This window comes from Anolis sagrei, chromosome 2 (genome assembly GCF_037176765.1).
Source record: "Anolis sagrei isolate rAnoSag1 chromosome 2, rAnoSag1.mat, whole genome shotgun sequence".
In the NCBI taxonomy this organism is placed as follows: Eukaryota; Metazoa; Chordata; class Lepidosauria; order Squamata; family Dactyloidae; genus Anolis; species Anolis sagrei.
In genome coordinates, this window is record NC_090022.1 from 281,237,058 (window position 1) to 281,265,039 (window position 27,982).

Sequence of the window (27,982 nt, forward strand, 5' to 3'; positions counted from 1 at the left end):
TAAATGCAAATGTTCGGTGTGCTTTTAGTAACACACTTTCTTAAGAGCATAAGAAATGATGTATTGGTTCAAATCAAGGCCTTGTCTCATCCAGCACTCTGCCCCCAACCAGATGTCTGTGAGACACCCACAACTAGGATGTAAATGCAATACAGATTGAGTATCCCAGATCTGAAATGCTTGGAATCAGAAGTGTTTCAGATTTTTATGAATTTCAGAATACCAATATTTTCATATATGTATGTGCACAATGAGGAGTCCCCTGTGGTGCAGTGGGTTAAAGTACGGAGTTGCTGAGCTTGTTGACCAAAACGTCGCAGGTTCAATTCCGGGGAGCGGCGTGAGCTTCCGCTGTCAGCCCTAGCTTCTGCCAACCTAGCAATTTGAAAACATGCAAATGTGAGTAGATCAATAGGTACCGCTCCGGCGGGAAGGTAACGACGCTCCATGCAGTCATGCCGGCCACATGACCTTGGAGGTGTCTATGGACAACGCCGGCTCTTTGGCTTAGAAATGGAGATGAGCACCACACCCCAGAGTCAGACATGACGGTACTTAATGTCACGGGACTACCTTTACCTATGTGCACAATGAGATATTTTTGAGATACCTTATACATATAGCCAGAAGATAATTTGATACCATTTTAAAAGTAATTTTGTGCATGAAACAGTTTGTTTACATTCACTATCCGAAAAAAGGTGTCACTATCTCAACCATCTACGTATTTGACAATTTTAGATTTTGGAATATTTTGAATTTTGGAGCTTATAGTTCCTGCTTGTGATAGTAAGGGAAATATATCTTGACTAGTAGCTATTGATTCCTCAAAAACAGTGGCTCTTTAAGTTCTCACCTCCAGGAGGGTTGTTTTTGACATGCTCCTGGGTATCACATGGATACATTAAACCAGTGGTTCTCAACCTATGGGTGCCCAGATGTTTTGACTTTCAACTCCCAGAAATCCTAACAGCTGGTAAACTAGCAAGGATTTCTGGGAGTTGTAGGCCAAAATGCTTGGAGACTCACAGGATGAGAACCACTTCATTAAACAATGGGTAATAGCAAAATCTACTGAAAAGAAGGACTTCTGACCCCAAAATACCATAGAGTCATACTGGAGGAACTAGAAAACGCCTACCGAGATCTATTAGTTGGATGTGAATAAGTAAAACAATGGATACCAGTTCTACAGAGACAGCAGTCATATTGTACTTCCCTGTGTGGAGGGAAACAAACAAGTGAAACTCTATTTGACCATTTTGAAAACTTCACATAGTTTGGTCTAGCATTTTGACTAACAGTCCATTCTGAGATACTGTGTGGTGATTGAAGAAAAGTACCTAAAATCAGTTGTTGATGTCAACTTTAAGCCAACTCAAACAGCATTTGATTGTGTGTTTATATATGTAGAAAACTTTATGTATACAATAATGAAAAGGCCATAAAGAACAAAGCCAGGAAATGTGGTGCTGAAAGGAAGTGAAAGAGTGTTGCCCAGAATTTGACCTGTCCTATTTGATTAGCTTGCTCCTTTATTAATCACCTAGGTATAAAATGAAACTTTGCAATATAATTTGAACCATATTGTAAAAGAAAGATAAATATTATCTCTCTGTCAAGATACACCATACAGGCAATATCTGTTGTGAGCCCAGTATTTTTTTTTCTTCAAAATAATTAAAATAGTAAAAATGAGTACTTAGAAAAAAATAAAAGCAAACTTTGGCCTCCAATTTCCAATTAAAATTTCATGTTTAAAATTGGAGAAGCAACACATGAGATCTAATCTATGCATCTAACCATGTTATTGGTTCCTTCAGTGGCTCAACTGGTAGACTGTCATCTGAGTAACTTTAGATTGATGCTTCAATTTTGATTTCTGGAAAGACGTGGAAGATTACCCATAGTTCTATGCTTTAAACAGTGCATCCCTCTCCTGTTCAATTCTTTTTGTCTAGTTAAAAGGTTTCTGCACAGATATTCCGAATCTGCTTGATATATTGGAGTGCCAGGTTCAATTACTTTTGGCTTAGATTTTCTGATTTTTTTCCCCCAGGCAGCATACATCATGGTAAGGTGATTGAGTAAGTCAAGCATTTTGGTGTCACCACATAGGGAGAGGTTGGATTAGGCCAGGGATAAAGAATGTGCAGACTTCCAGATGCTGCTAAACTGCAGATCCCATCAGACCTAGCTAATAGGGAACATGTACTAGGAGATGTGGTCTAGTACCTAGGAGACCACATTTTCTCCACCCCAGTACAGATTATCTGTGATTGATATTTTAAGTGGAAGGGAGAAGACTCATACTGCAGGCCTGCTATTTTGAGAGTGAGGAGGCTAGGCAGCTGATTTGTGACTACCAAAGTCTGAAAGTTGACATCAGCAGGTGGTAACAAATGGCCACTGAGTGAACCAGGATTAGGGAATGCCATAGGAATGTAGCCAGAGAAGGGTGATGGAGTGACAGGATAGTGTGGCTTCGGTAGAAGGAGGAAGGTGGGGCCAAGGAAGCAGAAATAAGAATACAGAAATAAACTGGAGGATGGAGGAGAGGCTGAATGTAGTGAAGGAGAGCTTGAGAGATACATGAAAGGTGGGCAAGAGACCCAATCAAAAGAAGCAGAAAGGAGATTAAGGCCTTTAGAAATTACAAAAATCAGGCAAAGGGAAGAACTAGGGTTTCAGAACAGAGCAACAATCTCAAACCACAATTCAATACTAGCTTGTTCTGACTCAACCATACTTTAGACGAGGGGTGTCATACTCATTTTCATTAAGGGCCACTTCAGCCTTATGGTTGCCTTCAAAGGGCTGTTGAATCCATGTATGGGAGCCCCCGGTGGCGCAGTGGGTTAAACCTCTGTGCCGGCAGGACCGAAGACCAACAGGTCGCAGGTTCGAATCCGGGGTGAGGTGGATGAGCTCCCTCTATCAGCTCCAGCTCCTCATGTGGGGACATGAGAGAAGCCTCCCACAAGGATCATAAAACATCAAATCATCGGGGCGTTCCCTGGGCAACGTCCTTGCAGACGGCCAATTCTCTCACACCAGAAATGACTTGCAGTTTCTTAGGTCGCTCCTGACACGACCAAAATCCATGTATGGAGAATTTGTTGATATAGAGGACCAACTATATTTTTTTTTCCTATAGTCATCAGTGCTCTTTAGTTTTTATCCATCACTTTTGATTATCTCCCATGTGGACTGGGGATGATGGGAATTGCAGCCCAGAAACACTTGTGGCTCCGAGTTTGTGGAAAGGTTAAAGGACATTTTAAAGTCAGGCATCATATCCACAAGCTTTGTATCTAAATTCAAACTCCATTATCCTGACTAAACAGAACCAACTTCATTCAGCATTTGAGGTGTTAGCTGTATCCAAAATCCCATCAGCTCTAGTCATGATGTCTAATGATTAAAATACAGGAGTTGTAGTCCAGGATCTGAAGGATCACATGGAATGACATAATGGACTGTATTTGGCCCGCTTGAATTTGACACATGTGCTTGAACAGGATCGGGAAATGCAGTTTCCACTAAAAGTAAATACTTCTAATCTCTTCCTTGTGATTGCTAAAGGGGACAAACCTGACTCTTATGTGGACTTCTGACTTTGTGGGAAGCCATGATCTACAAGCTCTATGTGTGTTTGTCTGTGGCTTACAAAACTCCACGAGCATTTGACACATTTCTTATGGTGGAATGGATCAACCTACCTGCTTAGTTTTCTGTGATACCTGTTTCTCCAGAAGAAGCCTCTTTCACTGTAGGTTTCTCATCTGACTAAATTGTTGGGTTGAGGTTGTACTGTAAAGCAGCAGGAATACTTTTGTCTTCAACCGATCCACCAGTTGCCTTAGGCCAGAGAGGTAAATAGAAGGCTTCTGAAGTCTTGAATTCAGTTATTAGTGACTTGGGCCACCAATCTGCATTTGTTGCTGTCCTTCTTATCCTCATATTGTAACTCCCTACTCTTAAAACATAAATCTTTTTTTTTCAGGACAAGGTCTTGTCATGGAGAAAAGATGGTTCACTCTTGATGGAGAATCCGCTTCTTTCACTAAATGAAGCAAAGGCAGAAGGAAACCTGAAGCATAGCTTCTTCTGATATCACCAAGAAGATTTGGAAGCAATCAAAGTAAGCATTATTTGGCTATTTATTTCTCATTTATTTGGCGATTTATTTAACCTCACAAAAGACTGCAAAATTATCTCAAGTCCTTGAATGAAGTGTTTGCATTACATTTAAAACATATTGTTTTATGCAGCATTTCTCAATCTGGGGATCTGGACCCCTGGGAGGGGGGTTGTGAGGGAGGTGTCAGAGGGGTCGCCAAAGACCATCAGAAAACACAGTATTTTCTGTTGGTCATGGGGGTTCTGTGTGAGGGTTTGGCCCAATTCTATCATTGGTGGAGTTCAGAATGCTCTTTGATTGTAGGTGAATTATAAATCCCAGCAACTACAACTCCCAAATGTCAAGATCTGTTTCCCCCAAACTTCACTAGTGTTCACATTTGGAAATATTGAGTATTCATGCCAAGTTTGTCCCATATCCATCATTGTTTGAGTTCATTGCTGTCTGGATGTAGGTGAACCAAAACTCCAAAACTCAAGGTCAATGCCCACCAAACCCTTCAAGTGTTTTCTGCTGGCCATGGGAGTTCTGTGTACCAAGTTTGCTTCAATTCCATCGATGGTGGAGTTCAGAATGCTCTTTGATTGTAGGTGAACTATAAATCCCAGCAACTGCAACTCCCAAATTTCAAGGTCTATTTTCCCCAAACTCCACCAGTGTTCACATTTGGACATATTGAGTATTCATCGCAAGTTTGGTCCAGATTCATCAGTGCTCACTGGATGTAGGTGAACTACAACTCCAAAACTCAAGGTCATTGCCCACCAAACCCTTCTAGTATTTTCTGTTGGTCATGGGAGTTCTGTGTGCCAAATTTGGTTCAATTCCATCATTGGTGGAGTTCAGAACACTCTTTGATTATAAGTTAACTATAAATGACAGCGACTACAGCTCCCAAATGACAAAACCAACCCCCTGAAGCCCACCAATATCCAAATTTGGGCATATAGGGTATTTGTGCCAAATTTGGTCCAATTAATGAAAATACTTCCTTCATATCAGATATTTACATTACAATTCATAACAGTAGCAAAATTACAGTTATGAAGTAGCAATGAAAATAATGTTATGGTTGGGGGTCACCACAACATGAAGAACTGTATTAAAGGGTTGCGGCATTAGGAAGGTTGGAGAACCACTGCCTTTGATGATGGGGTCACAGCATTAGGAGGGTTGCGAACCATTGGTTTTATGGAACACAACTTACTTAGGTGATCCCTCATTGTCCGAGTAGGATAATCCTCCAGGGTGAGGCCGTAGGTGACTATGGAGCCCTATTCTTGATCTGCATCGTCTCCTGCAGTGAGGACATTGGTTTCCAGGTGGAAGGCGGTCCCACTCGGGGTTGGCTTGACGTGCCTTACTCTTAGCACATTTCTCTCTTTCGCCCTCCATTTGTGCCTCTTCAAATTCTGCAGCACTACTGGTCACAGCTGACCTCCAGCTGGAGCACTCACAGGCCAGGGCTTCCCGGTTCTCAGTGTCTATGCCAGAGTTTTTAAGGTTGGCTTTGAGCCCACCAACATTCTGCTTTCCATTCTTGAGTTCAGAGTTGAGCAACTGCTTTGGGAAACGGTGGTTACTTTCTCTAAGATTTCAGGTTAGAGCACTTGTGATGTAAGCTAGAAAGTTAATACTCCATTCTTGAGTTCAGAGTAGAGCAACTGCTTTGGGAAATGGTGGTCAGGCATCTGGACAATGTGACCGGTCCAACGGAGTTGATGGTGGAGGACCATCGCTTCAAAGTTGGTGGTCTTTGCTTCTTCCAGCATGCTTACATTTGTCCGCTTGTCTTCCCAAAAGATTTGCAGGATTTTCTGGAGGCAGCACTGATGGATTTGTTCTAGGAGTTGCGTGTGACGTTTGTAGACAGTCCACGTTTCGCAGGCATATAGCATGGTTGGGAGGACAATAGCTTTATAAACAAGCACCTTGGTATCCCTATGGATGTCCCGGTCCTCAAACACTCTCTGCTTCATTCGGAAAAATGGAACACAAGTGCTGGCATACACAACACTCAATAAAATCTGTTTCAGTTCTAAATTACTCTTCAGCAACTAGAGTGTAAAGTAGATAAAGAGATCTTTCTTGACTGAAGTCTTATTGCATTTATTGCAGACAGGCTGCTATAGCTTGACACTGGCAATCTTGTGCTTCTCCAGCTCTCCTTTCCCATTCCCTCCATGTTGATGCTGCTAGATGAATAAGAAAGAAATGAGGGGGAGTTCAAAGACTGTGTAAGAGGAATCTTCTTTGTTAGCTGCATCTCAGAACATGAAGGCCCCCTTTTTCATAAAGGACAAAAAAAATCCAAGTCATTTTTTACATCCCTAGGAGTTTCAAACATAAATGAAACTTGTCCTATTATCTGTGCAAATGACAGAAACCACTGGTCCTTATATTAGTTTTAGCGTGTGAATTCAGATGGCATGTTCATCATTGGACTATTATGTTTCAGAAGAACATTAATTAAACTTCCAGGAAGTGATGGGGCTTTAAATGTTCTCCGCATGCTTGCTGGTAGATTAATTAAATTTTTCCACAAAGAAAATCTCTTTATTACATTGAGGCTTCCAGCTAGGGACCAAGATTACAGTTTTCACTCTGCTCTTGTCACACTGATAGATTGCCTGGAACCTGCATATTTAATTGATATACAAAGAAAAACTGACTTTTTCACACTCCTCTTTCCCCCCCATAAAGAAGTGCAAACCTTTTCTTGCTCGACTAGATTTGGGAGCACAGATTAAGCCTAAAGGGTGTCTGAATGTTTACATTTGACAATTTTGCTCCATTTTTTTTTTTACTGAATCAGGATGGTGTGTAGGTGTAGATGTTTTGGATGAAGATTGGTTGCTTTCACTAAGATTTCAGGTTAGAGCAGTTGTGATGTAAGCTAGAAAGTTGATACCCAACATTATTGTTCTTGGCATGCTTCATATTATATTTGCTTAATAGAGTACAAACTAATTGCCATTAATATACTAAGTGACCATTATTAACACAATAAGCTATTATAATTGCTGGTTTATCAGTATATGAATATCTTCTTTCCTGCTTTGGGATTATACAAGATAATTATATTTTATCCTACTATACTTGTTTGATTATGTCAGTCAATTTTGTTTAAGCTGATTAAGATTGCAAACCTATGCGCACTCTTACCTGAGAATTCAACTCTCACCTACATTCTTGTCCAGAAACAAGTCTCAAGTGAATTCAATAGGGTTTGAATAACCTTTGCTATAACTGGGAATCTTTGACTTCTCTCTTGATTAGCTATGTAGTTGTATTGATGGCATGTGTGTTATCATAGTGACATCTCCGGCCCATCCCCTGTTTGGATATCAGCCTGCACGCCAATGCTTTAAATCAAGAAATAGGTTTCTAAGATCTACAGAGATACTCGCTGGAACACCCCAGCAAGCAAGAGTCCAAAAGTGGCAGGCTAAAATCTGGAACCTCAATCCATGGCTGATACCAAATGAGAGGCTCCCCCCTGGGCACACAGAAGACTGGGCAACTTGGAAGGCGCTGAACAGACTGTGCTCTGGCACCACAAGATGGAGAACCAACCTTAAGAAACGAGGCCACAATGTGGTGTCCACAACACATGAGGGTGGAGAAGAGCAAACCACAGGCCATCTATTACAATGCAGCCTGAGCCCTGCCACAAGCACAATGGAGGATCTCCTTATAGCAACACCAGAGGCACTCTGGTCAAAAGACATTTAATATAATGCCAAGTTTTTAAAACTTTGTGTTTTTTAAATACATTACAACTGTACCCTTGGTTTGCTTTTGATATGATAAATAAAGCATGCTTGTTTTTAGAATTCAAGAGATTTTCAGCAGATAGCAACTAATTTTATTTATTTATTCCCAACATTTCTACCCTCTCCTTCTCAACCCCCGAAGGGGGACTCAGTGTGGCTTACAATGGCAGCAATTCAATGACGACAACATACAACACAATACATACAACATTATATAAAACATTTGATAAAAATACATTTAAAACAATATTATTATCATGTAGCTGAATCAAAGTCTGATCTAGCAACCGATGTGCCAAGAATGTAGTTCTTGGCACTGGAATTGAAGGGAGCCTCCACACACTCCAGGGCAGAGAGTTCCACTGTTGAACACTCCTCCAGCATTACATTTCAAATATTGATTCTCTTCCTTGCAGTTTTTGCTACTTTCCTTTATGCATAACATAACTTCTCTTATTAAAATGGTATAATCATCCAAAACCACAAATTGCTTTAAAAAAAACTGGAATAAGTAATAAGGACAATTTTTCACATTAAAAAGGTATTTTAAAAATGTTTTTAATGGATTTGCTCGCATACTGAAATGAATTCATACAGATGCGTGTATCTGTTTTTGCGTGTGTGTCTGAAAGACTTGATCTTCTTCTTAGGCGAAGTTTCTTCTTGCCCAGCCCCCTGCTCAAATTACAGCAAAGGAAAAGCTGGAACTCATTTGCAGGATGACCTAATACAGCTTTCATTAAAAGCTTCTGGGTGCTGGAAAAATTGCCGGCGAGAGATAATTTAGAAGGTATAACGTGCCTTTTTTTTAGAAGACCATGTTTATTAGCTGATCCAACTGTCTGTCCCCACAATCTTCGACTTGGAAGAAGCTGCCTTCACCTCTGTGTCATTTTGGGAAGCGGATAAATTGGGTTTTTAAAAAAGTAACTGGACAATATATATTTGCTTTAATTGGTTGATACGTGGCTCTTGTATAAAGGGGCAGTGGAACTTCATAAAATTAATGATGTCTGGCTATGTGTGTTACCCAGATGTATATGCTGTTAGATGTTTATTTATGGTGCCTTTTTTATATACCCTTGCCTCTTGGCAAGGTAGCGGAAAAGCACCCTAGTGTATTGCAGCAACTTCCCTTTCTTTCTTTCTTTCTTTCTTTCTTTCTTTCTTTCTTTCAAGAAAACGAAAAGAAGGAAGGAGGAGAAAATAAAATATGGTAGCATCTTTAAGACTATCTGGTTTTTATTTTCTCATCCTTTTTTGTGGATATAAATAACTTCTTCTTGTAGGGTGCAAAAATAGTTATCAGACATTCAGAGTAGTGATAAATTGGATTGTTCAGTGTTGGAGATTGGTTTGGTATCACTGGAGGACATAGGGAGGCCCTATAGCAGGGCGGTCTATGGCTCAGTTCCTCTTTTTAGTATTAACTTCAGCACATCCACTAAATCAGTTGTTGCATGCAGAGTCAATAATAATAATAATAATAATAATAATAATAATAATAATCCCAGATGACAGCAGGATTGAAGAGAAACAACTGGAAAAGCTGACACGATATGAGGATTTAAAGATTGAACTGCAAAGACTCTGGCACAAGCCAGTCAAGGTGGTTCCAGTGGTGATCGGCACACTGGGTGCAGTGCCTAAAGACCTTGGCCTGCACTTAAACACAATTGGCGCTGACAAGATTACCATCTGCCAGCTGCAAAAGGCCACCTTGAAGGGATCTGCATGCATTATTCGCCAATACATCACACAGTCCTAGACACTTGGGAACTGTCCGACGTGTGATCCAATACAACACCCAGCAGAGTGTCTGCTGTGGACTCACTACCTCTGAGGATGCTTGCCATAGATGCAGGCGAAACGTCAGAAGAAAAATTGTCTCCAGAACATGGCCATATAGCCCGGAAAAACCTACAACAACCTCATCTTGTTGTGTTTCTAATAATAATAATAATAATAATAATAATAATAATAATAATAATAATAATCTTTATTTATACCCCACCACCATCTCCCCAAAGGGGACTCGAGGTGGGTAACATTAGGCCAAGCCCAAAATTACAGTACAACAAAGTAAAATGCAAACAAGCAAATAATAGTATCAAAATAAAATACATAAAATAACAGAATATACAAAAACAAATGCAAAATAACATAGTGGAGGAATAAAAGCACAATGGGCACGCCAAATGCACAGAAAAATTTGGTAAAACCCTGGGTGGGATAAGTGAATGGAGTAGTATGTGTCTGAGGGGAGAACTCAGAAGGGGCAAACAATGGGGTTGACCTTCACTAAAAGACGAGAGAAAGTGCATCATGAGGACAGATCTGTATTGGGATGGACAAGATATGGGGATATGTGTTCATTTGTCAAAGGCACGCCGAGAGAGTCATGATATCTTAATTGGGTCGTGATATCATAATTGCTGTATTAGGTGCATTCGCCATGCTCACCCAAGGACCAATTGTGGTCAGCAGTGAACACAACAAAGGTATTATGGTAGAGCTCTTCATCATCCAAGCCATTCAGATGCTTCCCAACAAACATGTCCAAGTGAGAGATGGAGGCAAAGTAACACTGATGAATCTGTCGCTGGAAGTCTTCTGGGATTGGCTAATCATAATCATAATCTTTATTTATATCCTGCCAATGAGGACTTGGGGTGGCTAACATGAGACCAAGCCCAAAAATACAGTACAACACAATAAAATACAGAAACAAAATTACATCAGAAGATTATTACAATAGCATGTAAAATAATAAATAAAATTGAACACACAAAATAAAATCGAACAGGATGGGCAGGCCATAAGGGAAACTGATGTTCGGGGCTGCAACGTCTTCCCAGTGCCTGATGCCTGTCCAGGGGTTGGAAGCCACAGAAGGGAGCTCTTTGGGAATGTCAGGATCTGGGGCCACCGTGACGTTTTCCAAGCTTGAGAAATTCCTTGGGATGTCTGAATAGGATATGAGGTTTGTGGTATCCGATGGCAAATTTCCTGCCGTGTTCTTTCACAGTGTCCAGTGTCCACAATACCTTCTATCTTACCAAGCATTGTTGTCTTTTCTAGTGTGTCATGTGGTCTCATGATATGTGCAAAGAAAGAGTTTTTCTGGTGTGGGTTGATGTCCCAACTCTGTCCCAAGTGATGGTCCTCCACCATCAACTCCACTGCACCGGCCACGTTGTCCAGCTATCCAACCACCATCTCCCAAAGCAGTTGCTCTACTCCGAACTCAAGAATGGAAAACGGAATGTTGGTGAACAGGAAAAGAGATTTAAAGATGGGCTCAAAGCCAACCTTGAAAACTCTGGCATAGACACTGAGAACTGGGAACCCTTGAGCACTCCAGCTGGAGGTCAGCTGTGACCAGCAGTGCTGTAGAATTTGAATGAGGCATGAATGAAGGGCAAAAGAGAGAAATGTGCCAAGAAAAAGGCATGTCAAGCCAACCCTGACCGAGACCGCCTTCCACCTGGAAACCAATGCCCTCACTGCGGAAGAGGATGCAGATCAAGAATAGAGCTCCACAGTCACCTACCGACCCACCAGTACACTGATCTTGGAGGACTATCCTAATCGGAAATGAGGGATTGCCTAAGGAAAGGATGGATTTGATGCTATGTCCTTGCCTAAATCACTGTCTACCTAATATCAATCCCTCTCTCTCTCAATTTCTCTCAGGGGACCTAAATTGTAAGGGATGTAAACATTTTGTTACTGGAAAATATTGTTTCACCGATACATAACAGTAATTTGTGCATGTGTTTGTGTGTGTGTGATGCGGAGAGGGGAGAATATAGAAATATTTTCCAAAATGCTATGTTTTTCCAAAGTAATTTCTCCTGGCATCCACCGGCATGTCGTTATAGAGAGTTTGAATGGAACCACACAAGCACAGACGTCTTTCCTTGTGATGTGGTCTGGTATGCCTTCTCTTCGAAATTACAGCTTGTGTTAGCTAATTACAAGCTTAAGGCAGAGCTGGAGTTAAACTGATTATTGCTTTGAGATTTTGTATTGCACATTTCCCAGACTACACCCTGTGAAGAAAAATCATAGGCAATGATCTCCTGGTATGCAGTAAATGCCTGTAAGAGGCCAGTACCCAGTTCTAGTAAACTCTTGATGATGGGTTCACATCCACAGACTGGCCATTTCCATGGATGAATGTGTGCCAAGGCTTGGGGGGAGATGGGAACTTGAGATCCTTTCCCCTAGCCTGGGACCCACGTAAACCTCTTTCCATAGGTTTAAATGGGTCCCAGACATTTGCACGACTTTCCCTGTCTTGTTCCCATCACCCTATTTTAGGAAAGAGTTGTATATGAATATATATTTCTGAAATATAGCTTCTGTTGCCCTGCAAAGCAGCATTGGCAATGCTCTCACTGTGTCAGGAACTAGGAAGAGATAATTCTTCTGCATGTTATTGATCTACAGCTCCGATTATCCTTGACCACTTACCATGGAGATAATGGTGATGGGAGTCAAAGTCCAACAATGTGAGGAACACCACAAATTCCACACTCCTATAATGTATCATAAAATCTGCAGATCTCTGTGTGTATGTGTGTATAGTTTAGCATCCTGCTGTGGTGTGTGTATAGGCTAAAGTCACCTGTCAACTTATGATGACCTCTAGGGTTTTCTTAGGCAGGATTTATTTTGCCCATTCCATCTTCTGAAATATAGCCTACAACATGTGGTACTCATTGGCATTCTCAGGTACTGGTGTTTTTAGGGTATTTAGGTCCACAGTAGCCAACCAAATGCTTCAGAGGAGCTGGGCATGTTTAGCCTGCAGAAGGGAGGGCTGAGAGGAGACATGATGGCCATGTATGAATATGTGAGGGGAAGTCATAGGGAGGAGGGAACAAGCTTGTTTTCTGCTGCCTTAGAGACTAGGATGCAGAACAATGGCATCAAACTACAGGAAAGGCGATTCTACCTGAACATTAGGAAGAACTTCCTAACTGTGAGAGCTGTTCAGCAGTGGAACTCTCTGCCCCAGAGTGTGGTGCAGGCTTCTTCTTTGGAGGCTTTCAAACAGAGGCTGGATGGCTGTCAAGGGTGCTTTGAATGCAATTGTGGGAGTTGAAGTCCAAAACACCTGGAGGGCCCAAGTTTGCCTATGACTGAGTTAGAGCAACCACACAAAAAGATGTAGTTCTGGGTTGTTGTAGGTTTTTCCGGGCTATATGGCCATGTTCTAGAGGCATTTATTTCTGTTTGCAGTGTGATATCTGAAGGTGGCAGATGTTGGCACATGCTGGTTTCTTGCCCAAGAAGCCAAATAAATTACTTGTGGTTTGCTCTAGGGATTATTCTTTAGCTAGTTGAAGGATGGAGGGACAGGTAAGCATATAAAGTAGGAATAAACTTAACTTGGACAGAAAGTCTAGTTTATTTAGATGCTCCCATTGAAAGTTGGACAGTCAATGCCGTTCCATCAGGGCTTCCATATATTCTTGGCTTCTTTTGACAACCAAAGTGGATCATTGTATAAGATCCTGAGGGAAAGAAACTTCTCAGACCAAGTAATAAAACTGCTTGTTATGGCAAAACTCCTCATGACCTAGAAAGTTCAAGGGACAAGAACAGTCAAGATTTTTCAGATGCGTGTGTGCATGAATCACGAAACCAATGGGACCTATAGGGCATCCTAACTGAATGCATTGACCTTTTACTGTCCTTGGCCTGCATAGGGAGTGCCAGAATGAGCAACTGACATCTTTATACATTGTGTTAAAGGACTGCTTTTATAGGGACACTTTACAGCGGTCTTTACTCTGAGCACCTCCTCCAGCCCAGAATTAGCACAGAATTTTAACCTAAGTCTCCTTCAGGTTATCCTTGGGATGCATCTTAAATTCTCCCAAGCACTGAGATTTGTATTGCAACATAGTCACTGCCTTATTTCAGCTACTCGTCAACTTTCTGTGACCGGATTGCGTAGGAATCTAGTCTGAAACTCTCCCCTGGTGGAGTTCAAAATGTTGATCTAGATACATAAACATCTTAAGTCTTTTGGGGCTGGTTTGTCTGTCAGAAAGGATGCATCTCTCCTTATGACAGCTTGGGTCATGAGGTTATATTGGACTTTAAAAGGCACTCCCTTCTTGAATTTGGGTTAGACAAGGATGCTTTGCCCTTCTGAACCCGCTGCAAAAGCTGTGTGCATCAGGGCTTGTGTGAAGGGAGAAGAAGGGTAGCTTTTTCTCTATATTGAATCTCATACCCAATTTTTGTTAATAGTTTAGCTTTGAATCATCACTATTTCGATTGCATGTGCAGATTGGATCTTGTTGTAGCCACAGTGTACATATATAACTATTTGGAACCACTTTAACTGCCATAGCAGTTAAAGAAGTTCTAAGAAGGTCTAAGAAGTTCTTGGATTTGTGGCTGTATGAGGTATCTGGAAATCATTACTATATTTTCCTTGAACTACAGCACTGGAGCATTCTTGCAGAGAATCGTACAAACAAGATTTGGAAAAGACCCCAAGGGCTCTCCATCCCAACCCAATTTTGACATGCAGGAACACACAATCAAAGTCCTTTTGACAGATCACTATCCAGTCTCTGCTTAAAACCTCCAAAGGAGGAGAGTCCACCACACTCTGAGGCTGCATATTCCACTGTTGAATGGCTCTTACAGCAAGGAAGCTCTTCCTAATATCCAGGCAGAATATCTTTACCTGTAGTTTGAATGTATTGCTCATATGTCCAAGTCTCTAGAGCAGTAGAAAACAAACCTACTCCATCCTGAATGCAGAGAATTGAAAGTACTTTTGTGAAATGATAAATCCCAGGATTTTGTAAGCTGGAACCATGACAATTTAAGTGGCATCAAAATCCTATACCTCTATAAGGTGGATGCACACCCGCTAACCTAAATGCCACCCACTACCTGTAAATTACATACTTTATTTCCATATAGTCTCCAGTTCCAATGTAAGGTAATGCTTATTAGCTCTAAATCACTTTATCACCTGAACCCCAAAGTTCTCTTGCATGTTCCTTCCTGTCCTCTGATGCCAACAAGGCATCATAAGTATGCTCTTGAAGGGATATTCCTTAGTCTAATTTAGTGGGTCCCAACCTTTTTTGAGCAGAGACCACTTGACCAGGGTCCACTTTGTCCAGGGACCACTCTTCAACATTAGTGCCAAAAGGGTTACCAATCGGTTTTTGGTCAACTTTAGATTTTGTTTGATAATTTGGGATGCTGATCCAGAAAATTGCATTGGATAGACCACATCTGCTCTTTTTTCCGATACAAAACATATGCCATCTAGTAGTCGCCATCTGCTCACCCACAGAAAACCATGTCTAATATTAGCCTCAGCACTAATAAGAGGGTTTCACAAGACCATTTGGTCTTGTTGGAAGGGTGAGGCTGTAGATCAAATTTTAATTCTTGCTGACCACTGGTGGTCCACGGACCACAGGTTCAGAACCATTGATAGAGGCTCAATAAGGGAGGCAGCTGCTGTTTGCCTTGCCTTTTGTAGGAAGTTGCACAGTGGGATCAGATAGCGTAAAACCCCATACTTTCCCAGATCTGTTATTTATCTGTTTATTGAAAACATGCTGCTACAACCCAATACTAAAAGTCTGTGTTTATCTAGCTTTTTCAGTAGTAATGTGCTAAAAAATCTCTAGCTTAACACAAAACAAGGAGAAATGTGCTAGTCTGAAAAGACTTTCAGAGGTGTTGCTAACTGAGGTATGTTTTGGTGTAGTAATGGTGAGGCTGCGGACCATATTTTAGTTCTTGCAGACCACAGGTTGGGAACCACTGCTTTAATGGGTTTTGTGAGACCAATCACTCTTGTTGCAATGGTGTAGTAATGGTGAGTCTCCACACCATATTTTAGTTCTTGCGGACCACTGGTAGTCTACAGACCAGAGGTTGGGAACTACTGGTCTAACTAGAGATGTTTCAGGTAGATATCTTTCTCCATCACCTGCTGCCTGAGTTCATTTTCACAAAATATGTCAGGGGCTGGATATTCTGCATGCTTCATATGTTTGGAACTTCCTGCCGTGTCTCTTTGTACATTGCATGATTTACAACCTGGCTTGAGGGTCCTTTCCTTGGTTTGGCAGCTAGCTTTTTTGATATTGAAGGAATATGTAATTTCCTGTGTTGTTATTCGGGTCACTGTTTTTTTCTTCTTTGATTGTGTTTTGTGGATGCTGGATTTTAAAAGTGATTTAGCCCATTTTTTATTATAGAGGGACTTTGTGAATGTCTGTTTTGCCTCTGTGCCAATAGCTATGCGCTATGACTTTGTGGCTGGCAAGTTTCTGTCAGTGCCTCCAATCAGTCTTTAAGGTCACTTGCTTCTTAGCAGCAGGAAGCATTTATGCAGAAGATCAGCTACTTGGTTTGTTGATTACCGAAGCCTTTGACAGTGGTGGCTGTTGCCTTTGGTGAATCATCTCTGGGGTTTAGTCTGAACCTTAAATGAGCTCTCGAAGGACTCAATCTATTCTGGGGACAAGTTCAAAACCTTGGATAGCTCTTTAAAAATTAGGTTGAAACTCCAGTGTTCCACTGACTCAGAAGTCATCAGCTGCCACTGGCTTTAGGATTAATATTTCCTCCTTTGCTGTAATATCCTTTCAGAATATAAAAGGGTATTGCGACAAACCTGTCCATTTATCTCTTTGCATGTAATTATACTCTGTGAGATTTAAGCCAGAACTTCAAATTGCTTAATGTAGTGTGTATGAAACAATTGGTAGAGATATTAAGTTCAGTTTTTCCTCTAACACTGAGCTTTATTGACAAAGTCCTTGTTTCTGCTTCTCATTTGTGTTTTGCATCAAGTACTAATTCACCTGTGTCACCTCTAGGCCTCCTTCCACACAGTATTTAGAAAGGCAACAAGGTTTCCCTTGGAGCCAGGGAGTTTTGATGGCACTGACTTAACTTTCAGGAGAAAACCCAGGAAAGACAGAAGGACTATTATACACCGAAGATATTTCTAATGAGTCAAACTTTCCATGTTGAATAGTTAGAAGGTGGGAAGGGATGTCTGTGGAAACTGGAGTTGTTGAACAACGGAGAGTTGCCAAGTTAGAACAGAAGTTGTCTGTCTTGTCCAGGACACGATTCGCTTCTAGATGCATAGATTCCAGGAATAAAATTTGTACTGTATATAAAGACTTAATAGCTATCCGGTTTTCTTCTTTAACTTTTAGAGTTTGCAGTCCCAGTCTGTGCTGGATTGTCAGGTTTTGGACTGGAAGGAACTCCAGGTTCTGGCCCTCGGAGTCTGATTTCACTCTCCTGGCTGCAGAACTTTGACACTTCTTTGCGTAGGTAGCAACATGAGAGAGGAATATAGTCTGGTCCTAGATCATTGTATTGAAAGAAACCGTGAATAGCTTTCCTTCTGTATTGGAAAATAAGTGGAGCTTATCCCAGAAAGTTCAATAGCTTGACCACATTGCTTTATAAACCTCAGTGTGTTATTCTGCACAGTGCCGTATTGATCCTTCACAAAGGTTATACTGTGCAAAACCAATTTATTACCTGTGTGCGTCATTTGTCCAAAGGTTTTTGCAATCTGCAGTTTATGTCTTTAAAAGGCAAGTGGATTTTTCAAATTACATGCAAAATGTGTTGTTGAAGGCTTTCATGGTCAGAATCACTGGGTTGTTGTGAGTTTTCCTGTCTGTATGGCCATATTCCAGAAGCATTCTCTCCTGACATTCCTCCCACATCTATGGCAGGCATCCTCAGAAGTTGTGAGGCCTTTTGTAAACTAGGCAAGTGGGGTTTGTATATCTGTGGAATGTCCAGGGTGGGAGAAAGAACTCTTGTCTGTTGGAGGCAAGTGTGAATGTTGTGATTGCATACCTTGATTAGCATTGAATAGCTTTGCAGCTTCAAAGCCTGGCTGCTTTGCATATATGCAGAATATTGCTCTGGGTTCCAAAGCTGCTTACTAGATGGTTTTGAGAAAGATGTTTATATTGAGAAAAAACAAGATGAAATGTAGTGCCTTTTCTGACTGTGCTTTTTGTTTAAAGGGACTGAGAGGTAGGGCTCTGTCATCTCATTAAATTGTAAACTTCAAAGATTTTATAGCAAGGCTGAACTTGTTCATCAATTAAATTAGAATGCTTCTCAAGCTACTTGATAGTGGGCCAGCAGGTTTTCCCCTAAGCGTGCCAGGAAGCGGCACTATATTTCTGTCTATTGACTACAGCCCCTTCCTTCCTTCCTTCCTTCCTTCCTTCCTTCCTTCCTTCCTTCCTTCCTTCCTTCATCCCTCCCACCCTCCCTCAGACTGGTATTGCAGACTGGTAAGTAAAGGTAAAGTTTTTCCCTGACGTTAGTCTAGTCATGTCTGACTCTGGGGGTGGTGCTTACCTCCATTTCTAAGCTGAAGAGTGGTATTGTCCGTAGACAACACCAAGGTCATGGAGCACAGTTACCTTCCCGCAGAAGCTGGGCATAACAGTGGGAGCTCACCCCGCTTAGCGGTTTAACTTGTTGCACCACCAGGGTGCCCTTGAAAACTGGTAACCATTGCCTTATGAACTGTCACTGGTCTATAAACTACTTCTTTGGTAGTTCTGAATTAAATTATATGCTGTCCAGCTGGCAAATGATTTTGGATTAATCTACAAGCATAAAACTATATTAACAAATTAAATAAATGCACAACCCAAATGAATGCACAACCCAAACAAATTCAGTGCTTTAATATCTAAACTATTATTAGGATGCTAAAGTCAGTAACAAAGTTAATAGAAGTATGACATCAAAACCCAAACACCTGCTAGATGTGGAAAGTCTTAGTGGTTAATATACAGGTGGAGGAAAAATCATATGTCATATCTGGTGCTGGCATTTTTCGCAACTTCTTTGAGTATCATAATCTAATTAAGTTATTTTTCACTCTCCTTAAATTCAAGGTAAAAGGATTGACCTTTTGCACTGGTTTTTTAAATAGGAAAAATGGATTATTTTGCATGCGTCTATGGTTTTAGTGGTTTTAGTGGTAAAGTCATTATAGGTTTTAGTTTGAGCTCTAACTGAACTAGCTTTGAATGCAATTTTCCTGCTTCTCGGCAAGAGGTTGGACTGGATGGCCCATGAGGTCTCTTCCAACTCTATGATTCTAGAGCAATTGAGGAATTCACAGACTTCAGGACATGTCATTGTGTCAGGAGGTAGGTTTTGGGTGGGTGGGATGGAGGTCCCCCGATTCTTTCTGCCATGGAACGTTACTTGTTTCTGATTTGTCAGCATGCAGTAAGGAGTGTTTATATGGATCTCATTGCCCTTATTTTGAATGTGTTTACACAGGTAATTGCATATTGCCATTAGCATACTTCCTTATATCAGCATTTAACGACCAGCTACTGAACTTAATAGGATGCCTAATATTCTATTGAAGAGTGTATATATAATGTGGATACATACACACACACACACACACACACACACACATATTTGCATACATGCACACTTGGAGTTTCCTTATCGAGAGAAAAAGCAGAATGTAAATAAACATAATAAACATAAACATAAACATAATAATAATAATAATAATATATTCACATACATGCATGCTTTGAGTTTCCTTATTGAGAGAAAAAGCAGGATGTAAATAAGCATAATAATAATAATAATAATAATAATAATAATAATATATTTGCATACATGCGCGCTTTGAGTTAGCTTATCAAGAGAAAAAGCGGGATGTAAATAAACATAATAATAATAAAGGGGAAAAGAACCCAAAGTAGCCATGTCCATGTGGTTGGGAATAATGCAAAGTATAGCAAGCATAACCATCGCAGGACTGCCATTGAGCACTAAAGCAGCCATAAGCAAACTTCAGCCCTCCAGGTGTTTTAGACTTCAAATCCCACAATTCCTAACAGCCTTAGGCCCCTTCTTTTCCCCCAGAGGCTGTTAGCAATTGTGGGAGTTGAAGTCCAAAACACCTGGAGAGCTGAAGTTTGCCCATGCCTGCACTAGAGTGAACTTGCATAAGGGAAACACCACACCTGCTTTGATTTAGTCAGGATGTGTGTGGCATTAACACAGTCATTACAGACCAGAAAAATGCAAGTTGAAGCAGATTTTTTCAACTATGTTGACAACACCTTTGTCTTGGATAAATGTATTTAAGAGGTTGCCAAGTAGATTTGCCTTGGGAGGGAATGCCACCATGCAGCGGATGCTGACAGTTAGCATTACTTAAAAGGCACTCGCTGAGCTCTTTAGAAGGTTTGATTACTTGACCACTGTTTCAAGGCCCATCGCTCCCATCATTAATAAGATCACAATTCTCCTACAGACTGCTTTTCTTCTTTGGAAAAAAAACACGCCTATGTTGACCTTCACCTTGATTCTCAGCATAGCTTGATTGCCCAGTAGCAACCAGCGGCTTCTATGTCATTGGAGTGGCAAAGTCACTATAGGTTTTAGTTTGAGTTCCAAAGGAACTATCCGAGGTGCTGAACCTGTTTGGCAGGGAGAGTCTGTTGAGATATGTTTGGTTTATTGGGAGATTTCAAAGTGTATGTTAGTATCTTCTTTACATCCTCTCATCCCATCCTGCTGCAATCCTTCTATATTCTTTAGCAGTGCATGATGTGGTATAGAATCATAGAGTCATAGAATCATAGAGTTGGAAGAGACCTCATGGGCCATCCAGTCCAACCCCCCCACCAAGAAGCAGGAAAAAAGCTGCCTAGCATGTGTAGAGTTAACAGACCACAGAGGTTTGAGTTTGTCCTAGCAGGACAGTATGTGAAATGATTTCCTGCTTCCTCTGATGATACTGGACTTTGGTAATCAGGAACCTATTTGATAGGCATGTCGTTACTGATTAGAAGAAGACTGTAATTGCCATCTTGCCGAGATGACTTTGCTGAAGCTTGCTCAGTGCTGAGTTGAGCTTTGTGTAAATAATGTAAATAAAGCTAATTATTATAGAGTTGTAAAAGACCACAAGGGCCATCCAGGATAACCCCATTTTGCCATACAGGAATACACAAACAAAGCAATCCTTACAGATGTCCATCCAGCCTCTGCTCAAAAGGCTCCAGAGAATGAGACTCCACCATAGCCCAAGAATATGTGGATTTGTAAAAAGGCACCATGATGAAATGGGTTGACTGGAAAGATGTGTGTTGGCAGCTGATTGGCCGAGCATACCAGGAACCAGAATTCCGTTTGGCTAATGTCTCTGGCTTGCTGCTGAGACAAACGGTTTTAACTGCCATTTTCCCCTTGGAGAGTGTAGGGAGCACTGACTGAAAACAGCCAGGAAAGAAATGGCTGCCAACTCTCTAAAGCATGATAATTTCTAAGACATGAAACATATTTTAAAGATTGTTTAAAAGGACTGTTTATTCCCTCTGTTCTCTGTGTAAATTCAGAGAAACTGCTGTATATATTCTTGCTCTGTTTTAACTTTTGAATGGAAGTAAAGATAGTGTTACTTGTTACGCAAGCCAGAGTGACACTTTACTATACTGCAGGGTATATTTTGGTTCAGAATCTGTGGTAAAGCTTCTGTTTATACAACCCTCAACAAAGGCAGTATATTCAATTGCTGAAAAGTAGTAAGTACTGTACATACTAGTAAGTAACTACAGAAATGAGGTTTCAGATATAACAATATAGGCTCAATAGCCATGCATGCTAAGCATTTTAAAAACCTGATCTTATCTCTGTTTACTCAACAATAAAAATTGGTCAGGATTAATGTGTACACATGAAGATTTACTAATGGATTTGCCTAACAAAAACCTGATCGAAAGCTGTTTAGGAAAAACTAAAGGTGTGACGTGTGTTGCACCCCATCCCTGTTCTTTCAGGTTGCACGTAATCTGCACATTACGTGCAACCTGATGCATAAGCTAAAACTATTTTAAAATATAGAGTTTTGCAATTAAATCTTGCACATTTCCAGGAGTAGGTCTTTGGTACTTACAATGCGGCCCTTGCTGCCTTTCCCAATATCACCCAATATATTTTTTATTTTGTGGCTGAGTTTCTGCATGTTGTTTCTATTTCTCTATATGTCTGTCTCAGCAAGCACGTGTGAAATTGTGGAACTGTTTTCCTTTTACAGAGATATGAGGTGACTAAGGGAGTTATGTCATCCTGGTATTAAGGGTTCCTGTTTCCTATTTGTTTTTCACTATGGCCTGGACTTGCACATTTCCTATGCCTGTTCCCTTGGCAAGTGAGGGCTTCCTGTTTTCTCACCCAGACATTATCCTTCTGTCTACCTTTTCTAAGGGTTTCTCTCTTACCCTTAAAAATCTGTTTTAAAAACACCTGTTTGAGCCATTTGTCAGGCTGGTCCAAACTGTTCATCTGCTTATCAGCTAAATTTTATTCAGGGAGAACACTCTTTGTTGTGGATACATTTTAAACTACTTTTTAATAGTTTGAGCACAGTTCTCACATTTTCTTTCAAGTTCTACTTGTCTCTTTCCAAGAGGGAAAAAGTGACAGATCGTAGGCAGCACATCTGTATGAATCTTAACAAACCTACCAACCGTCACCTGGATGTTGATGATCAGTTCTTTAAAAACCTCTCACAGTGTAAAGAACTGAGGCGATAGGTTCAAATAGTTCTTTAAAAATATGTATTTGTTTAATATGCTTCATTTAAAATGACATCGTGTCTTCCAAGGACATAGTGTCTCTATTGGACAGAATTTCCTCTAATGTTCCTTGGGCATTGGCAGAACCAGGTTTTACTCGAAGGAGTGCCCCAAAATTGTGAACCTGTATTTAAGCTCAGCATTTTGGATAGCTGCTTCAAAATTCATACTAAAATCCAAAGAAGATTAACCACCGCATTGATCATGGTATTGCTATTGATGCTGGTGTTCTTATGTGTTTTCAAGTGGGTTCTGATTCAAGCAACTCAAAGGAGAACTTATCGTGACATTTTCTTGGCAAGGTCACTCAGGGTGCATCTATACCAGGCAAGCGCAAACTTTGGCCCTCCAAGTGTTTTGGACTTCAACTCCCATAATTCCTAACAGCCTACTGGCTGTTAGGAATTGTGGGAGTTGAAGTCCAAAACATCTGGAGGGCCAAAGTTTGCCCATGCCTTATCTACACTGTAGAATTAATGCAGTCTTTAGTGCTTGTGGTTCACTAAAATGGTGCTAGAGGTGCACCAAAATGCACCTCCTGGGAGTCCATAGCATTGAGTACTGGCAGTTAAAGTAGTGTCAAATTGCACTAATTTACAGTGTAGATATGCACCTCCAGTGTCTTTTTCCTGGCTGAAGAAACATGAGTTTTGTTTGCTACCCACCTCACCTGAGATCAGTGTTTCTTACACTGAGGGTCGGGGCTTCTGGGGAGGGGGGATGAGGGAGTTTCACAGGGGTCACCAAAGACCATCAGAAAACACAGTATTTTCTGTTGGTCATGGGGGCTCTGTGTGGGAAGTTTGGCCCAATTCTGTTATTGGTGGGGTTCAGAATGTTCTTTGATTGTAGGTGAACTATAAATCCCAGCAACAACAACTCCCAAATGTCAAGGCTTCTTTCCCCCAAATTCCACTAATGTTCACATTTCAGCATATTGGGTATTTGTGCCAAGTTTGGTCCAGATCCATCATTGCTTGAGTCCACAGTGCTCTCTAGATGTAGGTGAACTACACCTCCGAAACTCAAGGTCAGTGCCCATCAACCCCTTCTGACTCTGTTGGTCATGGAGTTCTATGTGCCAAGTTTTGTTCAATTCCATCGTTGGTGGAGTTCAAAATGCTCTTTGATTGTAAGTTAACTATAAATGACAGCAACTACAACTCCTAAATGACAAAATCACGCCCCCCCCCCCAACCCCACTAGTATTCAAATTTGGGCATATTGGGTATTTGTGCCAAATTTGGTCCAATGAATGAAAATACTTCCAGCATATCAGATGTTGACATTACGATTCAGAACAGTAGCAAAATTACAGTTATGAAGTGGCAATGAAAATAATTTTATGGTTGGGTGGTCACCACAACATGAGGAACTGTATTAAAGGGCTGTGGCATTAGGAAGGTTGAGAACCACTGCCTTAGATGATGGCGGATGAAGAGAGCATTAGCCAATCATTTCATTAATATGGTTCAAAGGTACATAGGACTTTATAGATGAGTTCCAGGTCCTTTTCTGACATCTGCCTGTTTCATACAGTGTACTAGTGAATCCTAAAACTTAGTCTTCCCAATGATTTGGACTTCAATTTCCAGAAGCCATTTGTTAGTTATATGTGTCAAAACAATGGTGAATTCAAACAACCAAAGGATCAAATTAAATTTCAGATTACCAACTAGATACACCACATATTTATAATATACAATGGAAAATACTGAAAAAATTCAGTGATTTATTTATTGTGGGAGGATGGGAACTTGAGGGAAAAAGGAAAATGAAAAAAAAATGCATACAGCAAATGAAGTCTGATATGTTTAGTAAATGACTCATATTTGTAACCTTTGTGCCTTAAAACATAGTTTTGCCATTCTTGCCACGCAACTTGCTTCTGGTATTCTTGAAATAAAATGAGATGATTGCAAGTTTTTCTTTCTTGACAGAATGGAAAGCAAACGCTTTTCTTTTTCTCTATCTCGCAGTAACGAAGTTGCACATGTCATTGTGGACCTGTATTTTTTGTCATTGGTCGTATTTGCCAGAAGCCCTGAAGCATATTTCGCAGTGTGCTAAGCAGGCAGAAATGTCATTGATGGCTGGGGTGACCTTTTCCGTGACCAACATTCAGTCAAGGAGGAAAAAAGGGAAATGTGCTATTGCGTTTTAAGTCGAATTTGACATTTTCCTGACTGCATCTTAGATTCTTATGCCAAATAGCATTGGTGCTTAAGCGCACAACATCTGTAGCACAGAAAGAGAAAAATCTATGTAGCTTTTGATGCTATTTTGGAGTGATTGGGGGGGGGGCTGGGTAAAGGAGCCCCTTTTGTCATTCAGATGCTTCCTATTTGCGATTTGGGAGTGAAGGTTTTGTGATGAATATGTGGATCCTAGTGTCTGGAAATAGCCTGTTATGAGCAATTATATTATCTTCAGCATATTACTTCGGGAAGAAGGAATTAATAATTTATAATTACTTTTAAAAAGGAACATATCAGCGGCTGACATTGTTATTTTGGGTATGTATCAAGTTATATTAGCTTGCTACTTCCAAAACTAATACTTTGGGGAGTAATTTTGGACAGGAAATTTGGAAGACATTTGATGTTATGTGTTGTTTCCTAAAAGTAGCTAATTAGTCATAAGTATCATGATGAAGTACATTTTTAATACTTCTTTTTAAAGGACAGGTTGAATATCCTTTATCTGAGATGCTAAGGACCAGAATTAATTTGGGATTTTGAATTACCTGTATTTGAATGTACATATATAATGAAATATCTAATTATTTGTATATACAAACACGGGTTATTATTAAGAAGATTAAATTTTGGAAAATGTGAATTTCCATAACCATTCGGGAAAGGCGACACAAGGCGGTGTACAAATTGGCAACAATTCGATACCACAACATACATAAATACCAATTAAAAATATTTCACATAGCATAATAAAAATCCATATAAAACCATTAAAACTATAATCAGCAATGTCTTCCAGTTAAACTCATTATCCATTAGGATCGTTTAAGCCGTTCCGTGTTCGCTCTTTCATAATACTGTGTTTATGTATTACGCTGCATTTCCAAAAGCTTGTTTGAAGAGCCAGGTTTTTACTTTTTTCCGGAAAGTCAGGAGGGGGGGTGGGGTTGATCTAATATCCCTAGGAAGGCAGTTCCACAGCTGAGGGGCGACCACCGAGAAGGCCCTGTCCCTCGTCCCCACCAAACGCACCTGATCGAGAGCAGGGCCTCCCCAGGCTATCTTTAAGTTCCTAGATGGTTCATAAGGAGAGATATGTTCAGACAGGTAAGCTGGTCCAGAACCAGCTTGTCAATATCCTCTCCAATTGTGGTATCCAGAATTGGACACAGTATTCCAGTTTAATTGGTTTAACCAAAGCAGAATAAAGGGCACCATAACTTCCCTGATCTAGATGCTATACTCCTTTTGATGCAGACCAAAATCCCATTGGCTTTTCTAGTTGCTGCATTGCACTTTTGTCCTGTGTTCAACTTGTCGTCCACTAAGACTCCAGGACTGTTGCCAATACACCCCAAACTGACTCAAAAGTTGACCAAAAACTTATTTGTAACCTTTTTGGTACTAATGTTGGAGAGTAGTCCCTGGTCAAAGTGGCCCCACATGGACTGTTGTCAATACAGGTATCACCCAACACTGTCCACACACAAAACCATGGTGGATCTTAGAATACAGTAGGGAGCTGTAATTTTGTAGTCTTTCCTGTGTGTGTATGTGAGTCAGAGACAATCAGATCTCTTTAAGGAAGGCTAAGATGCTATTTGGAATAAATCTGTGTGTGTGTTCACCTATGAAAAAATACTAAGAGTGCTCCACCCCCCCCCCCAAAAGAAAGAGAAAGGAAAATGAAAAAAATAAAACCCCTTTTTAATACAGTGACAGACGCCTGCCATCTGGTTCTTGCTCTGGCCCACTTTGTGGAGGGCTCCTGGCAGCTGTTTGGAGAACTAACTTACCTCCCATGCATGCAAGTTCTGTCCCCAAGGGGTGGCCTGGAGAAGGTTGTGCATAATTTGACTTGAAGGCAAGGTGCTGCTCAGTGGAGCAGAAAAACTTAAATCTTGACGAACTTTAATAGTAAACAGTGAGAATATTCCTTCCCACCACCACCACTACTATAGGAATTGCAGCTTAAGAACTTGTCACGAGTGTCATTTTTGCAAAAACAAATGCTTTTAAAGGGTCATAAAGCCATTGCACTGTGTTCCAAATGGGATAGGAGCACTTCTGTAAAGTGGCTGGACATTTACATTTCTGATTTCTAAAATGTGTGTCAGAGCATGCTAGCGTAAATTGAAAAATTCAGCCACTATGCTTTATTTGTCCACCATTGTACTATTCTCAGAGGTTGGCTTGAGGGAAGAAATACATAGGCTGGGAAAGTTACTGTTCTGGATTACAACTTTGAGAATTGCAAAATCGGCAGGGCCATGACTGAGGGGTTCTGCTAATGATGATGATGATGATGATGATGATGATGATAATGATGATCACTGTCACTATATTAAAATGATTTTTTTTCATTATAATAATAATAACAACTGGATGCAGTGCCTTGGCCTGCACTTAAACACAATCGGTGCTGACAAGATTACAATCTACCAGCTGCAAAAGGCTACCCTACTGGGATCTGCACGCATTAGCCGCCGATACATCACACAGTCCTAGACACTTGAGAAGTGTCCAACGTGTGATCCAATTCAACAGCCAGCAGAGTGATCTTGTCTGCTGTGGACTCATCTTGTGGTGTTTCTAATAATAATAATAATAATAATAATAATAATAATTCTGGCAGCCCAAGAACAAGTCATTAGAACCATTGCCATCAAAGCCAGAATTGAAAAGTCAACGACAGATCCCAAATGTAGACTCTGCAAGGAAGCAGAAGAAACAATAGATCACATCCTCAGCTGCTGCAAGAAGATCATGCAGACAGACTACAAGGAGAGGCATAACATCGTTGCTCAGATGATTCATTAGAACTTATGCCACAAATACCAGTTGCCTGCGACAAAGAACTGGTCCCTCGTCCCCACCAAACACACCTGATCGAGAGCAGGGCCTCCCTGAAAAAAGCCTGAAAAAGTTAAAGAAAATGAACACGTCAAGCTACACTGGGACTTCTGAATTCAGACAGACTGACAGTTTTGGAGCACAATGCTCCTGGCCTCACGATCATGTTAAAAAACGAAGTATGGATTGTCGATATTGCAATCCCAGGTAACAGCAGGATTGAGGAGAAACAACTAGAAAAGCTGGCACGATATGAGGATTTAAAAATCGAACTGCAAAGACTCTGGCACAAACCAGTCAAGGTGATCCCAGAGGTGATCAACACACTGGGTGCAG

The 27,982-nt window shown here is 40.7% G+C and overlaps 1 protein-coding gene across 2 annotated transcripts in view; it reads left to right on the forward strand.

Annotated features, from left to right (window-relative positions):
• Nucleotides 1-27,982, forward strand: part of PDZD2 (PDZ domain containing 2) — a 342,438-nt gene that overhangs the window by 43,646 nt on the left and 270,810 nt on the right. For both annotated transcript variants that reach the window (XM_060761354.2, XM_060761356.2), the window contains exon 2: nucleotides 4,007-4,144. The gene's annotated coding sequence lies outside the window, so the exon portion shown is untranslated. The remainder of the gene's footprint in view (nucleotides 1-4,006; nucleotides 4,145-27,982) is intronic.